We start from the raw sequence: 16,359 nt of genomic DNA on the forward strand, positions 1-16,359 counted from the left end.
TGAAACAAACTCGTCTCGGTCCGATATATTAGTAGTGTGGATACCAAATTTGGTTGCTCTAGCTTTTGTAGTCTCTGAGATCTTGGCGCTAATGTTTTACTCTAAGCAAAGCCGCCTATGCTACGTGTGTGTTAGAGTGAGACAGGGCGAGAAAAAATGAAATTGTTTTCTTGATGCTGGCTATAATAATAATACGATCTTATTCAAATTCTGCAGTCTAAAAGATATGGTAATTCTCTACGATTCTGCTTTTTTGGTTTTCTCGTATCTTTAAAATTGTGGATGCCACAGATTTTCGTCCTTTGTGGGGCGGAAGTGGGCGGGGCGAAGTTTTGAAATATTTTTGTAGCAGTGACATATCACAGAAGTCTGGATCCAAAACATCGTTGCTCTAGCTCTTATAGTCTTTGAGCACTAGGCGCTAATAGGGACGGACAGACGGACGGACGGACAGACGGACAGACAGACATGGCTCAATCGACTCGGCTATTGATGCTGATCAAGAATATATATACTTTAGGGGGTCGGAAACGATTCCTTCTGGACGTTACACACATCCACTTTTACCACAAATCTAATATACCCCAATACTCATTTTGAGTATCGGGTATAAAAACAAGTCTGCAGTGATGTGCATTAATGATGTCATCAATGTGGTAGCGGCAAAGAATAAGAACAAGGAACACGTTACTCTTGTGGTTGTTGTCCTCAACAATGCCTACAATTGTGTCAACCTGAAATTCCTAAAATGACTAATGGAAAATGAGTGTTTTCCTAAAACATACATTGACTGGATCATGATGTAATTATACAAGGTGGTCTCGTCGGGAGCCGAAGTTCGTTCTTGTTGTCCCTTATCGTCAGTGCATGCTTGCTTGTTGATGATGAAGGTTGTTCACGGACGAATTTTTTGATATATTCTTAACCCTTATGTCCCGACAACAACAAAATTATAAAAAGCATATAAAAACGAGGGGGAACGTTGTGAGTTGCTGCGGACACCGCAACTCTACAGTTATACCCGATACTTAGTCAGTATGGCTCTCCTCCGGCAGACGCCGCTAATATTGAACGACACGACAAAGAGTGCGTGCGAGAGAGACAGAAAATCAGTCTGAGCGAGACGTCGGGCGCTGCGTAGCCACTGCAAATTGATTTCTTCCTATTGGCTATAAAAATGATCTGATCTGATCTGATACAGATTCAGCAATCTGATAGATATGGTCATTATCTATGATTCTGCGTTTTTAGTTTTCTCGAATGTGCAATATTGTGGATGCAACAGTTTTTCGTCCTTTGTGTGGGCGGAAGACGGTGGGGCGAAATTTTGAGATACACGTTTTATAGTAAGATCTAACAGAAGTGCGGATACCAAATTTGGTTACTCTAGCCTTAATAGTCTCTGAGATTTTTGAATATCCCCAGATTTTCGTCCTTTGCGGGGGCGGAAGGGGGTGTGGCGAAATTTTGAAACAAACTCGTCTCGGTCCGATATATTAGGAGTGTGGATACCAAATTTGGTTGCTCTAGCTTTTGTAGTCTCTGAGATCTTGGCGCTAATGTTTTACTCTAAGCAAAGCCGCCTATGCTACGTGTGTGTTAGAGAGAGACAGGGCGAGAAAAAATGAAATTGTTTTCTTGATGCTGGCTATAATAATAATACGATCCAATTCAGATTCCGCAGTCTTAAAGATATGGTCATTCTTTACAATTCTACGTTTTTGGTTTTCTCATATCTTTAAAATTGTGGATGCCACAGATTTTCGTCCTTTGTGGGGGCGGATGTGGGCGCGGCGCAGTTTTGAAATATTTTTGTAGCAGTGACATATCACAGAAGTCTGGATCCAAAACATCGTTGCTCTAGCTCTTATAGTCTTTGAGCACTAGGCGCTAATAGGGACGGACAGACGGACGGACGGACAGACGGGCAGACAGACATGGCTCAATCGACTCGGCTATTGATGCTGATCAAGAATATATATACTTTAGGGGGTCGGAAACGATTCCTTCTGGACGTTACACACATCCACTTTTACCACAAATCTACTCATTTTGAGTATCGGGTATATAAACAAGTCTGCAGTGATGTGCATTAATGATGTCATCAATGTGGTAGCGGCAAAGAATAAGAACAAGGAACACGTTACTCTTGTGGTTGTTGTCCTCAACAATGCCTACAATTGTGTCAACCTGAAATTCCTAAAAAGACTAATGGAAAGTGAGTGTTTTCCTAAAACATACATTGACTGGATCATGATGCAATTATACAAGGTGGTCTCGTGGGGAGCCGAAGTTCGTTCGTGTTGTCCCTTATCGTCAGTGCATGCTTGCTTGTTGATGATGAAGGTTGTTCACGGACGAATTTTTTGATATATTCTTAACCCTTATGTCCCGACAACAACAAAATTATAAAAAGCATATAAAAACGAGGGGGAACGTTGTGAGTTGCTGTGGACACCGCAACTCTACAGTTATACCCGATACTAAGTCAGTATGGCTCTCCTCCGGCAGACGCCGCTAATATTAAACGACACGACAAAGAGTGCGTGCGAGAGAGACAAAAAATCAGTCTGAGCGTGACGTCGGGCGCTGCGTAGCCACTGCAAATTGATTTGTTCCTATTGGCTATAAAAATGATCTGATCTGATCTGATCCAGATTCAGCAATCTGATAGATATGGTCATTATCTATGATTCTGCGTTTTTAGTTTTCTCGAATGTGCAATATTGTGGATGCAACAGTTTTTCGTCCTTTGTGTGGGCGGAAGACGGTGGGGCGAAATTTTGAGATACACGTTTTATAGTAAGATCTAACAGAAGTGCGGATACCAAATTTGGTTACTCTAGCCTTAATAGTCTCTGAGATTTTTGAATATCCCCAGATTTTCGTCCTTTGCGGGGGCGGAAGGGGGTGTGGCGAAATTTTGAAACAAACTCGTCTCGGTCCGATATATTAGGAGTGTGGATACCAAATTTGGTTGCTTTAGCTTTTGTAGTCTCTGAGATATTGGCGCTAATGTTTTACTCTAAGCAAAGCCGCCTATGCTACGTGTGTGTTAGAGTGAGACAGGGCGAGAAAAAATGAAATTGTTTTCTTGATGCTGGCTATAATAATAATACGATCCAATTCAGATTCCGCAGTCTTAAAGATATGGTCATTCTCTACAATTCTACGTTTTTGGTTTTCTCATATCTTTAAAATTGTGGATGCCACAGATTTTCGTCCTTTGTGGGAAGTGGGCGGGGCGAAGTTTTGAAAATCTTTTGTAGCAGTGACATATCACAGAAGTCTGGGTCCAAAACATCGTTGCTCTAGCTCTTATAGTCTTTGAGCACTAGGCGCTGAAGGGGACGGACAGACGGACAGACGGACGGACGGACAGACGGACAGACGGACAGACAGACAGGGCTCAATCGACTCTGCTATTGATGCTGATCAAGAATATATATACTTTATGGGGTCGGAAACGATTCCTTCTGGACGTTACACACATCCACTTTTACCACAAATCTAATATACCCCAATACTCATTTTGAGTATCGGGTATAAAAATGAACAAACAGAGAGAAACGAACCTTTTTAAAACATCTAAATAAATATGAAATTTTTACAACATAACATTCAATCTATTAAAACCAATAAAAACGACCTAGAATTCTACTTAAACAATGAAAACTTCGACTTTGCCATTCTGGCTGAAGTTTTCTCTCACGATCTCCGTTTTAGGAAACTAGCCAACTTCAATATGTTAGAAAAACATAGAGAGGACGGTTATGGTTATTGCCTACAAAAAAGACTTAAGAGTTAAAAGACTGATATATGAGACAGAGCAAGATATAATTATAGCAAGGACCATCAACAACAAAGATAAATTTTTTATCACCTCAGTATATTTTGAACCTTTGTTGTCTCTTGCATCCTTCAAGCAAGCGATTGACAATCTCCTTGAATATTTAGATGCATTCGGAAAAATCATAATTGCAGGAGATTTTAACGCAAGACATACCTTTTCTGGAGACAGAACCAACAGTGGAAAGGGAACTTTTCTCATGCAAGCTATGTCAAATGCTGGCTATAGTCTAGCAAATGACTACAGTCTCACATTCAGAAGACACATCGACTCAACATCAGGGTCTGTGCTCGATTTAACTTTCACAAAGGGTATTTATATAGAGAATTGGAAATGTGAAAAGTTTTACCTAGGAGGCAGCCACCATCACCCAATAACCTTTGAAACAGCAGGATATCAACACAAACTCAAAACTTTCCTTGCCAAAAACAGGCTACTGAAAAAGCTAAGCCAGTTTGAGGCCGACAAAGATATGGATAATTTAGCGAAGAACATCAAACAGGAAATAAAAGCAGCTACTTATGAAATCAAAAACAAATGTCCAAAATTATGGTGGGACGAGAATTTAGCCAAATTATTCAGGGAGTTTGCAGAGTCGCAGAAGAAGGCAGCTTCAGAACCCTCCTTTCAAAATTATTGTTCTGCTGTTAACCTCAAGGTTAAATGGAAAAAATCTGTTAAAATTGCCAAAAGAACTAGCTATGCCAGGAAGTTAACAGAGTTAAATGTAAAATCAAACTCAAGAGAAGCCTGGAGATTCCTCAGAACTCTAAAAAACTGTCAAGAGGACACCCCAGAAATTTTCGACCCTGACAAAGCTGGGCCATACCTGGAATTCCTTAACGAACAAATAACCTCAGAAGCAAAGGATGTAGACGAAGAAATGTACTCAACCAAGAACAATGAAAATCCTTTCTTTTCCTTGGAAGAGTTAGAGGCTGTGTTAGTCAGAAACAGAAAAACGGCAGGAGGAATAGATCACATCACATACGAGATGCTGAGTGCTCTTAACACTAGTATAAAGACAGAACTTGTACATTTTTACAACCGTCGAGTGGCTATGTGCGATTTTCTAGTCGAATGGAGATCTATCAGAATTGTACCAATACCGAAAAAAAACATGGATCTGACTACTTAAAACATTTTCGACCCATATACCTCATTTCGGTTCTAGCCAAGACAGTAAATGGCATGGTAAAAGCCAGGCTGGAAAAGCATATACAAGAAAACAAGGAGTGGTTACTCTAGCCTTAATAGTCTCTGAGATTTGTGAATATCCCCAGTTTTGAAATATTTTTGTAGCAGTGACATATCACAGAAGTCTGGGTCCAAAACATCGTTGCTCTAGCTCTTATAGTCTTTGAGCACTAGGCGCTAATAGGGACGGACAGACAGACATGGCTCAATCGACTCGGCTATTGATGCTGATCAAGAATATATATACTTTAGGGGGTCGGAAACGATTCCTTCTGGACGTTACACACATCCACTTTTACCACAAATCTAATATACCCCAATACTCATTTTGAGTATCGGGTATATAAACAAGTCTGCAGTGATGTGCATTAATGATGTCATCAATGTGGTAGCGGCAAAGAAAAAGAACAAGGAACACGTTACTCTTGTGGTTGTTGACCTCAACAATGCCTACAATTGTGTCAACCTGAAATTCCTAAAAAGACTAATGGAAAATGAGTGTTTTCCTAAAACATACATTGACTGGATCATGATGCAATTATACAAGGTGGTCTCGTCGGGAGCCGAAGTTCGTTCGTGTTGTCCCTTATCGGCAGCGCATGCTTGCTTGTTGATGATGAAGGTTGTTCACGGACGAATTTTTTGATATATTCTTAACCCTTATGTCCCGACAACAACAAAATTATAAAAAGCATATAAAAACGAGGGGGAACGTTGTGAGTTGCTGCGGACACCGCAACTCTACAGTTATACCCGATACTTAGTCAGTATGGCTCTCCTCCGGCAGACGCCGCTAATATTGAACGACACGACAAGGAGTGCGTGCGAGAGAGACAGAAAATCAGTCTGAGCGTGACGTCGGGCGCTGCGTAGCCACTGCAAATTGATTTGTTCCTATTGGCTATAAAAATGATCTGATCTGATCTGATCCAGATTCAGCAATCTGATAGATATGGTCATTATCTATGATTCTGCGTTTTTAGTTTTCTCGAATGTGCAATATTGTGGATGCAACAGATTTTCGTCTTTTGTGTGGGCGGAAGGGGGTGGGGCGAAATTTTGAGATACACGTTTTATAGTAAGATCTAACAGAAGTGCGGATACCAAATTTGGTTACTCTAGCCTTAATAGTCTCTGAGATTTTTTAATATCCCCAGATTTTCGTCCTTTGCGGGGGCGGAAGGGGGTGTGGCGAAATTTTGAAACAAACTCGTCTCGGTCCGGTATATTAGTAGTGTGGATACCAAATTTGGTTGCTCTAGCTTTTATAGTCTCTGAGATCTAGGCGCTAATGTTTTACTCTAAGCAAAGCCGCCTATGCTACGAGTGGGTTAGATGGTAACAGGGAGAGAAAAAATGAAATTGTTTTCTTGATGCTGGCTATAATAATAATACGATCCAATTCAGATTCCGCAGTCTTAAAGATATGGTCATTCTCTACAATTATACGTTTTTGGTTTTCTCATATCTTTAAAATTGTGAATGCCACAGATTTTCGTCTTTTGTGGGGGCGGAAGTGGGCGGGGCGAAGTTTTGAAATATTTTTGTAGCAGTGACGTATCACAGAAGTCTGGATCCAAAACATCGTTGCTCTAGCTCTTATAGTCTTTGAGCACTAGGCGCTGAAGGGGACGGACAGACGGACGGACGGACAGACGGACAGACAGACAGGGCCCAATCGACTCGGCTATTGATGCTGATCAAGAATATATATACTTTATGGGGTCGGAAACGATTCCTTCTGGACGTTACACACATCCACTTTTACCACAAATCTAATATACCCCAATACTCATTTTGAGTATCGGGTATAAAAACAGATTATCCTCAGTAGGTGCCGAACTCGTAGGCCTTAAAAAGGCCTGCGAACTATGTCTTAAATATAATTACAAAAAGGCTGTGATTTTAAGTGATGGATTAGGAGCTATTAATTTAATTAAAAATAAGAATACAGACTCGTACCTAGTGAATGATATTCACAACATAATTAACCAATCAGACATTCAGAAACTTGACATTCTATGGGTCCCTGGTCACAAGGGTGTGGCCATCAACGAAAAGACTGACATAGCAGCAAAGGCTGCTACAAGTGAGGGGGTTACAATAAATATAAAATACAGCTACAAGGAGGCTCAAAGAGAAATAAGGAACTTTTTAGTATACAAATGGAATAAGGACTACAGGATGAAGTGTAGGACGAAGGGATCCAGCCTAATAGACATATTTCCAGACATACCCAGTAAACCCTGGCATTTTTCTCTTAAATGGAATGCTAAAAGCATCAAGACCAGTAACAGACTTATGACGGGACACACTGTAGTGGCGCCTGTCCAACCAAAAATATCGGATAACCGTCCCACGGTTTCCCCTTCCCTTAGACATGCACCTTGCACCTTTTGGGCAGTTACGCGCAAGAAAAAAATGACATAAGTTAACAGCGGCTACTGTCAAGGTGTGGTGAGAAAAGGGGAATGAGAGAACCAAGGGCTCAAGCGGAAGGAGAGTGGCTTGGGCATGTTCTTTCCAATTTTACTCGCGGTCCCAGACGGACGTCTGAGGAAAATACTCAAGTAGTGCAGTGAAACGAAAAATTCTAACCTCGACCGTAATTACCGCGTGTCCATCGTGGCTAAGATCTAGTCAAAAGATCAGCCGACCATTCCTACGTTTATTAAGCGAAGGCCGAACCCATCGGGTGAGTGAAAATTGTACCCAAACTGCCGGCCAACAGAAAATTAAAGTTCGTTTTTTTCTTAAAAAACCTAACCATAGGTTTGGCCGTACGTAATACCGTACGAAACGCCGGTCGTGGTGCCGTAAGCCGTACCCACTACAGTCTCGTCACCTTACCACACATATAAATACCCAGCGTCCCGATCGACTACAGTATGTGTTAGCCGTCTTCGCCCCCAAATCTTCTTTCGGCGTGGCGTCTGCATACATGTGAGCATCACTGTATTTATCGCAGCGTGTACCGGCGTGGGTCCACACACATACAAGCCTTGCTCGGCCTACACCAGTGAAAAACGGTCGATTGGCTTATATCTACGCGTGCAGTGACATACATATGTACAAGTTAACGTACCCAATTCTATTGAGCTCTTATACGAGTTGTAAACAATCTTTGGCTTTCCAAAACGAAAACAATTTCAATCTTGGGCCTCCGCCTAATTGATTTCTAAGATGTACAATCTCAAGGGCTCCCGCCGCAATCCCAATCTTTGACACTCGCCTAAATGGAAAACCAATGTTTGCCCACACCCGGCTTCTCATAAACAATCTCACTCCCGGCTTTCTGCAGATCCTGCACTTTAGGCATTTTACAGTTCTCTCTTTGGATGACGAAATCCAATACTCGGGATGGCGAAATCAATTGAAATGTTTATAGAAAAACTATTCCCGAAAGGGATCAACGATGCAAAGATCAAAAAGTTCAAGCAGTCTTGATCCAGAAGCGACACCGCAAAGTCGAGCTAAAAATTAAGATCGCGCAAACCCTTTGCCCGGAATCCTTTGTGACCCTCTACTTAAATCTATATCAGTCAAGTTAGAAGTAAAATAAAAACTTTTTAAAAACACAATCCGCTACCGCAGTTATTTAATTTACATACATATGTGTGAAATTGACTATTCCCTCTTCAGTGACTTTCGTCATTGCTACGTCGCTTACGCCGCCCGCATACGAACAGCAACGCTAAAGGAGAAGACATTTACCGGTGCCGAAATACAGTTTGCGTTGCTGATGAAGTCAGCATGTCTCGATCATGATGGCTATGCCCATGCATTTCTTCATATTAGAATAATACTTTGAAACCCCACTATTGTACTGACCCTAGGATTAACATTAAAAGTTAATTTCGTGAGATTCGGTTTGTTTGGCTTATCATAAAGAAATGTGCAGCTAGAAGGAAACGAACTAAAACTAATACTCGCGCGTATCGCCTATCTACTCTGACACACTGATATTTACAAGTTTTCAGCCACCCTCATCGACCACATGGAAGCGCTTTCATCGTTGGATTTGATCGTAATGTGAGTGATAACCTGTGAACGTCTGCTATATGTGAATTCAAAATTTTACGCAAGTCGAAGCAACATTAAAGATTCCATGCCTCGACCGTAAACTTCCCAGCCGTACTGTAACGCTGACCAATCCAATTGTTCACGTGTTTGTTTTGTTCTGCTCTTTCGCAAGCAATGTAACTTTCTGCAATTCCGAATCTATCGACAACCGAACTTATGATTGGGATTACCCCACAAGCAATTGCTGTGAACTTTAAAGATGCACCCATCCGTCCCTTGTTTTTGCATTTAAACTGAAAACCATTCGAATATATTTCTATTTGTGTAACGTAATTACCATTATTCCTGAATATACTCTTTATAATTAGTTGACTCTAGTCTAATAAGATCTCTCCTCATGATATTTTTATACCCGATACTCAAAATGAGTATTGGGGTATATTAGATTTGTGGTAAAAGTGGATGTGTGTAACGTCCAGAAGGAATCTTTTCCGACCCCATAAAGTATATATATTCTTGATCAGCATCAATAGCCGAGTCGATTGAGCCCTGTCTGTCTGTCCGTCTGTCCGTCCGTCCGTCCGTCCACTTCAGCGCCTAGTGCTCAAAGACTATAAGAGCTATAGCAACGATGTTTTTGATCCAGACTTCTGTGATATGTCACTGCTACAAAAATATTTCAAAACTTCGCCCCGCCCACTTCCGCCCCCACAAAAGACGAAAATCTGTGGCATCCACAATTTCACCGACACGAGAAAACTAAAAACGCAGAATCGTAGAAGATAACTATATCTTCTAGAGTGCAAAATCTGAACCAGATCGTATAATTATTATAGCCAGAATCAAGAAAACAATTTCATTCTTTCTCGCTTTGTCTCTCTCTAACACACAGGTTTCATGGTCGGTTTTGCCAATTGCAAAATATGAGTTCAAGGATCTCAGAACCCATAAGAGCTAGAGCAACCAAATTTGGTATCCACACCCCTGTGATATCGGACCTTGACCGTTTCATGTCCAAATTTCGCCACACCCCCTCCCGCCCCCGCAAAGGACGAAAATCTGGGGCATCCACAAATCTCAGAGACTATTAAGGCTAGAGTAACCAAATTTGGTATCCGCACTTCTGTTAGATCTCACTATAAAACGTGTATCTCAGAATTTCGCCCCACCCCCTTCCGCCCCCACAAAGGACGAAAATCTGTTGCATCCACAATATTGCACATTCGAGAAAACCAAAAACGCAGAATCATAGATAATGACCATATCTATCAGATTGCTGAATCTGGATCAGATCAGATCATTTTTATAGCCAATAGGAACAAATCAATTTGCAGTGGCTACGCAGCCACCGACGTCACGCTCAGACTGATTTTCTGCCTCTCTCTTTGTCGTGTCGTTTAATATTAGCGGCGTCTGCCGGAGGAGAGCCATACTGACTTAGTATCGGGTATAACTGTAGAGTTGCGGTGTCCGCAGCAACTCACAACGTTCCCGCTCGTTTTATATATATATAATTAGTCTTAATTGCAGCTTATTTGTAATATGTTCCTTATTACTTTAGTAGCCTTTATACATATATATCTACCCTCTTAGCGGCCATGAGAGCTTGGAGGAAAGTTTAATGAATAAACTGTTTGTAATGAATTCCCGTTAATTGTTGCCGTTATTAAGGATCATGTGGCGCCGAGATGACGTAACCTAGCAGAAGTAGGGCGTTTATTTTAGGGATCGTTACCCATTACTCAGCCTATTTGGACCGGTGCGATCAAGGAAGGGTGGGCATACCGAGTTGCATTGACACCGCAAGCAACTCCCGCTCGAATTAGTTCCGCTGACTCATCTCCCTACACTGTCATTTCTCTGTAAATTTCTTCCGTCTGAACCTTGAACCGCACGCGAAACTTATTTTTATTGTCTTTGCTCCTAATGCTCGAGCTCGTGACGCGATCTCTCCCTACCCCACCCCCACTCTACCCGACTAACCATGAGACCGGCAGCAACGCGTGCATGGATCTCGATCATACCCTCCATCTGCTCGTCTACCGTTTCAGATCCTAGCCTCCTGCTTCGTTATCTGTTACAGTATTAGCAATATATATTAATATATATAATAAATATAAAAGAAAAATAATAATAATTGGCGCCCAACGTGGGGCCCGAGCTGTCACAGCCCCAGTAAATGTCCGAAAGACAGTCAACTACACCCGACTGGAAATTCCTTATCCTTGGTTCAGACAACCTTGCTAACTTCCTCAATATCGGTTGTGAAGGTATAGTGTAGCGAGAGAGACTGTTAAAATCCCGATGTATTCCATTAAGCTCTTGGTCCAGTCCACTTAAGCTGCATCTGACTTAACCACTGCCGGTATATCGATCGAGTGCAAGTAGATATTCCCTCCGTCGATCGAAATTGGGTTAATTTATGGCGACAAGCTATAACCTATCTCGCGGAGTTGAGAGTATACGCAAGGAAGTTTATTTGCAGCTTTTTCTATTTTCTATCATCCTCCCAACTATAAAGAGCGTCGTCGACTGTCGAAATCCTGAAGCTTTTAGAATAAGCTCTTGGCCCAGTTGATGCAAAGTAAGACCTACTTGGTCCAGTTTTTGTGATAGGATTCAGCCGTTGATAGAAATCAGGTGTATGTATGGCAAAAAGCTATCGCCTGTCTCGCGGTATAAAGAACCTGTCCGACTCAGTATCTTTGTTTTCTACACGAATTCGTCTCTTAGACAGTGAGATTAGATAGCGAACGAGATTCAGTCTATCTCTTATGTGCATCGAAGCAGAATCATGATCCTTTTATTTAAAAACATTTTGTCGTTTGTATTCCTTTGCCTTGATATATAAATTAGTCCGTATTTAGTGTCGTAATTATCTATAAAAGATCGTCGGGTAAGAGATTATTTACGATAATCATGCCCCTAAGTCGTAGTCCCGAGAATTTCGCTCAAATAGAGAATCAGGGAATAATTTGTAGCACGTGCGCCAAGGAAGTTGACTACCTAGCTCAGTTAATTACCACCAGCTGTGGACACCAATTCCACCGAGTCTGTTTTAACCGTAAAGCTGGAGCCAAAAAGCTTTGTCCTGTCTGCCACGTTAGCTTGCATGGATCGGCTTTGAATTTAGCTGAGGAGATTGCCGCAGTCCAGACTGCAAGCCAAGACCCCAGCACAACCATGCACCAGACTAGATCTAAGGGTAGGGCAACCGATCCCAACGCAGACGCCCAAGCGGGTCAACTGTTAGTGAGACTAACTCGGAAGTACAAATGGAAGCAAATGCCGCTTCGACCAATGCAGGTCTACCCCAGGTTATTGCCGATGCTTTGGCAGCTGCAATGCAGGCTCAAACCAACATATTAGCGCAGACCATAGAAACTGGCCTGGAATGTTGGAATGGAATGTTCACGGCGTCCCGTGAAAGTATTGAAAGTGTTCGTTCACAACCAACCAATACACAAACCATCGACGAAGTAGAACAACAAACGTTTCAGCAACTGTTCGGGGGTAGTTCGGAAAGACAGACGGCCAGAGAGCCACCAGCTAGATATAGTCTAGGAGGGACCCCGCCAGTCTCAGAGCTACGAGCTGATAGAATAAGCCAAATCATTTCAAATTGGAAAATACGGTTTTCAGGTCATTTCTCCATTGGCGTGGACGACTTCATTTATAGGGTAAATGCCATGACCAACCAATCCTTAAATGGAAATTTTGAACTGTTAGCCAGATATGCGAGCAACCTGATTGAGGGCAGTGCCAGTGAATGGTTCTGGCGATACCACAAGAGTGTCCCCCTCATCCGATGGTCCGACCTGTGCGTAGCACTCAAGACTCAATTCAAAGACGGACGTACCGACTTGGATATCCGCTCAGCGATCACGCAGCGGAAACAGAAGCCAAATGAACCGTTTGATTTATTTTATGAAGCAATAGTCGCATTGGCAGACAAACTAGTACAGCCAATGACTGAGCCCTATCTGTTAGAAGCTCTTAAAGCCAATTTAGTTCCAGAAATTCAACACGAAATCTTGTATGTACCCATCAACAGTATCGCAGAGCTACGTCATATAGTTCGTACTCGCGAGCGATTCTTGCAGAACTTGTCCAAATCTACGACAATTTTGCAGCGTGCTGCGTCTAAACGACATATTAATGAGATGCATCAAACGTTCAGTGAGACGGATGACGATGCTGATGGTGTAGATGATGCAAGTATTGATGCCATGACCCTTAACTGTTGGAATTGTGGGAAGTTAGGTCACCGTTACCAAGAATGTACTGGAGAGCGGAGGGTTTTTTGTTATGGGTGTGGGAAAGCTGACAATTACAAGCCCTCTTGTAGAAAATGCAATCCAAACGAGGGGGAACGTTGTGAGTTGCTGCGGACACCGCAACTCTACAGTTATACCCGATACTAAGTCAGTATGGCTCTCCTCCGGCAGACGCCGCTAATATTAAACGACACGACAAGGAGTGCGTGCGAGAGAGACAGAAAATCAGTCTGAGCGTGACGTCGGGTGCTGCGTAGCAAGTGCAAATTGATTTGTTCCTTTTGGCTATAAAAATGATCTGATCTGATCCAGATTCAGCAATCTGATATATATGATCATTATCTATGATTCTGCGTTTTTAGTTTTCTCGTATCCTTAATATTGTGGATGCAACAGATTTTCGTTCTTTGTGGGGGCGGTAGGGGGTGGGGCGAAATTTTGAGACATACGTTTTATAGTGAGATCTAACAGGAGTGCGGATACCAAATTTGGTTACTCTAGCCTTAATAGTCTCTGAGATTTGTGAATATCCCCAGATTTTCATCCTTTGCGGGGCGGAAGGGGGTGTGGCGAAATTTTGAAACAAACTCGTCTCGGTCCGATATATTAGGAGTGTGGATACCAAATTTGGTTGCTCTAGCTTTTGTAGTCTCTGAAATCTAGGCGCTAATGTTTTACTCTAAGCAAAGCCGGCTATGCTACGTGTGTGTTAGAGAGAGACAGGGCGAGAAAGAATGAAATTGTTTTCTTGATTCTGGCTATAATAATTATACGATCTGGTTCAGATTTTGCACTCTAAAAGATATAGTTATCTTCTACGATTCTGCTTTTTTAGTTTTCTCGTGTCGTCGAAATTGTGGATGCCACAGATTTTCGTCCTTTGTGGGGGCGGAAGTGGGCGGGGTAAAGTTTTGAAATATTCTTGTAGCAGTGACATATCACAGAAGTCTGGATCCAAAACATCGTTGCTCTTGCTCTTATAGTCTTTGAGCACTAAGCGCTGAAGGGGATGGACAGACGGACAGACGGACAGACAGACATGGCTCAATCGACTCGGCTATTGATGCTGATCAAGAATATATATACTTTATGGGGTCGGAAACGATTCCTTTTGGACGTTACACACATCCACTTTTACCACAAATCTAATATACCCCAATACTCATTTTGAGTATCGGGTATAAAAACTTGGCAGCTCGTGCACCGTTGATCAGTGCACGCAGACAGATGGTATCGAAAGCCACCAATACGGAGTAACGAGTTCAAAAACAAACTCGCTACCACTTCAACCGGCCATGTCACAAATACCAGACTTACCAACCAGGACAGAGATAGAGAATGGTAGCCAACGCTCCCTATGAATGAAGTTGCGTAGATGTGCGTATAAAGTAGCACGAAAGCAAGAACGAAACGTTTTGTTATCCGCCGTAGTTGGGAATGCGCAGGACATAAGACCGTATGCAAAGTTTCAACTATTGGGGAGAACAGTCACTGGTCTTTTGGATACAGGAGCAACAATCAGTTGTATAGGAGGGGAGTTAGCGTTGAAAGTTAGTCATGTGACCGTCAAAACCGTTAATGCGTCTGTGCGAACTGCTGATGGAGCTGCGCAGAAAATTGTAGGCAAGATCTCCACTCCCGTGCTGTTTCGAAATGAAACTAAACCCATAACATTGTATTTAGTACCATCACTCGCTAAAGAATTATACCTTGGAATGGACTTTTGGGCTGCATTTAAATTGTTACCTCCAGGTGTAGTAACCCAGAATGCCAAGCCCGAAGTTACTGCTTTAGCCAAGGATGACCATATGCATATAAGCCTAACGGATTCGCAACAGGCCATGTTGTCAGAGGCTATCCAAAAGTTCCCGTCATTCGCCAAAGAAGGTCTAGGTCGAACCAGCTGGATAAGTCACGATATCGATATAGGGGATGCAAAGCCAATTAAACAGCGGCACTATTCGGTATCTCCTGCCGTCGAAAAGGTCATGTTTGAGGAAGTAGATAGAATGATAGCGCTTGGCGTTATTGAGGAGTCTGATAGTCCATGGTCGTCAGCAGTCGTTCTCGTTAGGAAACCTGGAAAGGTGAGAATATGTCTCGATAGCCGTAAGATCAACGAAGTCACATTAAAGAGTGCATATCCCATGCCTTTGATCGATGGAATATTAAGCCGACTACCAAAAGCTGAATATATTTCCAGCATCGACCTGAAGGATGCCTATTGGCAGATCCCATTGACTTCAGACGCTCGCGAAAAGACCGCGTTCACCGTCCCGGGGAGACCCCTGTATCAATACACAGTAATGCCATTTGGACTAACCAACGCTCCACAAACCATGTGTAAATTAATGGATAAAGTTAAACCCTCTCAGTTACGTCATGAAGTGTTCGTCTATCTAGATGATTTGCTCGTTGTATCTTCTACTTTCAAAATCCATGTGCGTGTGTTATCCGAGTTAGCATCTCGGTTAAAACAAGCTGGGTTAACAATTAATGTGGAAAAAAGTAAATTTTGTTTGAAGGATGTGAGATACCTTGGCCATGTCATTTGGGATGGAACTATTAAAACCGATCCAGAAAAAGTTTCAGCCATTCGGGAATTCCCAACACCTCGTTCAGTCAAACAGGTATGAAGGTTTTTAGGAGTAACTGGCTGGTATCATAAATTCATTCGAAATTATGCCGGTCTGGCCGCTCCATTGTCGGACACGTTGAAACAGAATCGTAAGTTTGAATGGACGAATGAGGCCCAACTTGCATTTGAAGGCCTGAAAAGTAAACTTTGCAGTGCTCCCGTTTTGCGTAGTCCAAATTTTCGGATTCCATTCGCAATTCACTGCGATGCGAGTCATACTGGCGTGGGCGGATGCAAAAAGATGTAGAAGGTAACGAGGTTCCGATCGCATATATGTCTAGAAAGCTAAACCAATGACAACGAAATTACTCGGTTACAAAAAAAGAGTGTTTAGCAGCTGTACTGTGTGTTAAGAAGTTTCGCGCCTACATCGA

The 16,359-nt window shown here is 42.3% G+C and overlaps 1 long non-coding RNA gene across 2 annotated transcripts; it reads left to right on the forward strand.

Moving 5' to 3' along the window:
* The first annotated feature begins 7,629 nt into the window (after positions 1-7,629).
* LOC117194140 lies at positions 7,630-11,153 on the forward strand. Of its 2 annotated transcripts, none has more exons than XR_004474751.1 (3): positions 7,630-7,742; positions 7,820-7,990; positions 11,122-11,153. It is a non-coding gene; the product is annotated as an uncharacterized LOC117194140 (long non-coding RNA). The 2 variants fall into 2 exon arrangements; XR_004474750.1 differs by lacking the exon at positions 11,122-11,153 and adding an exon at positions 8,690-8,730.
* The last annotated feature ends 5,206 nt before the right edge of the window (positions 11,154-16,359 follow it).

The sequence above is a fragment of the Drosophila miranda genome (genome assembly GCF_003369915.1).
Source record: "Drosophila miranda strain MSH22 chromosome Y unlocalized genomic scaffold, D.miranda_PacBio2.1 Contig_Y2_pilon, whole genome shotgun sequence".
Taxonomy (NCBI): Eukaryota; Metazoa; Arthropoda; class Insecta; order Diptera; family Drosophilidae; genus Drosophila; species Drosophila miranda.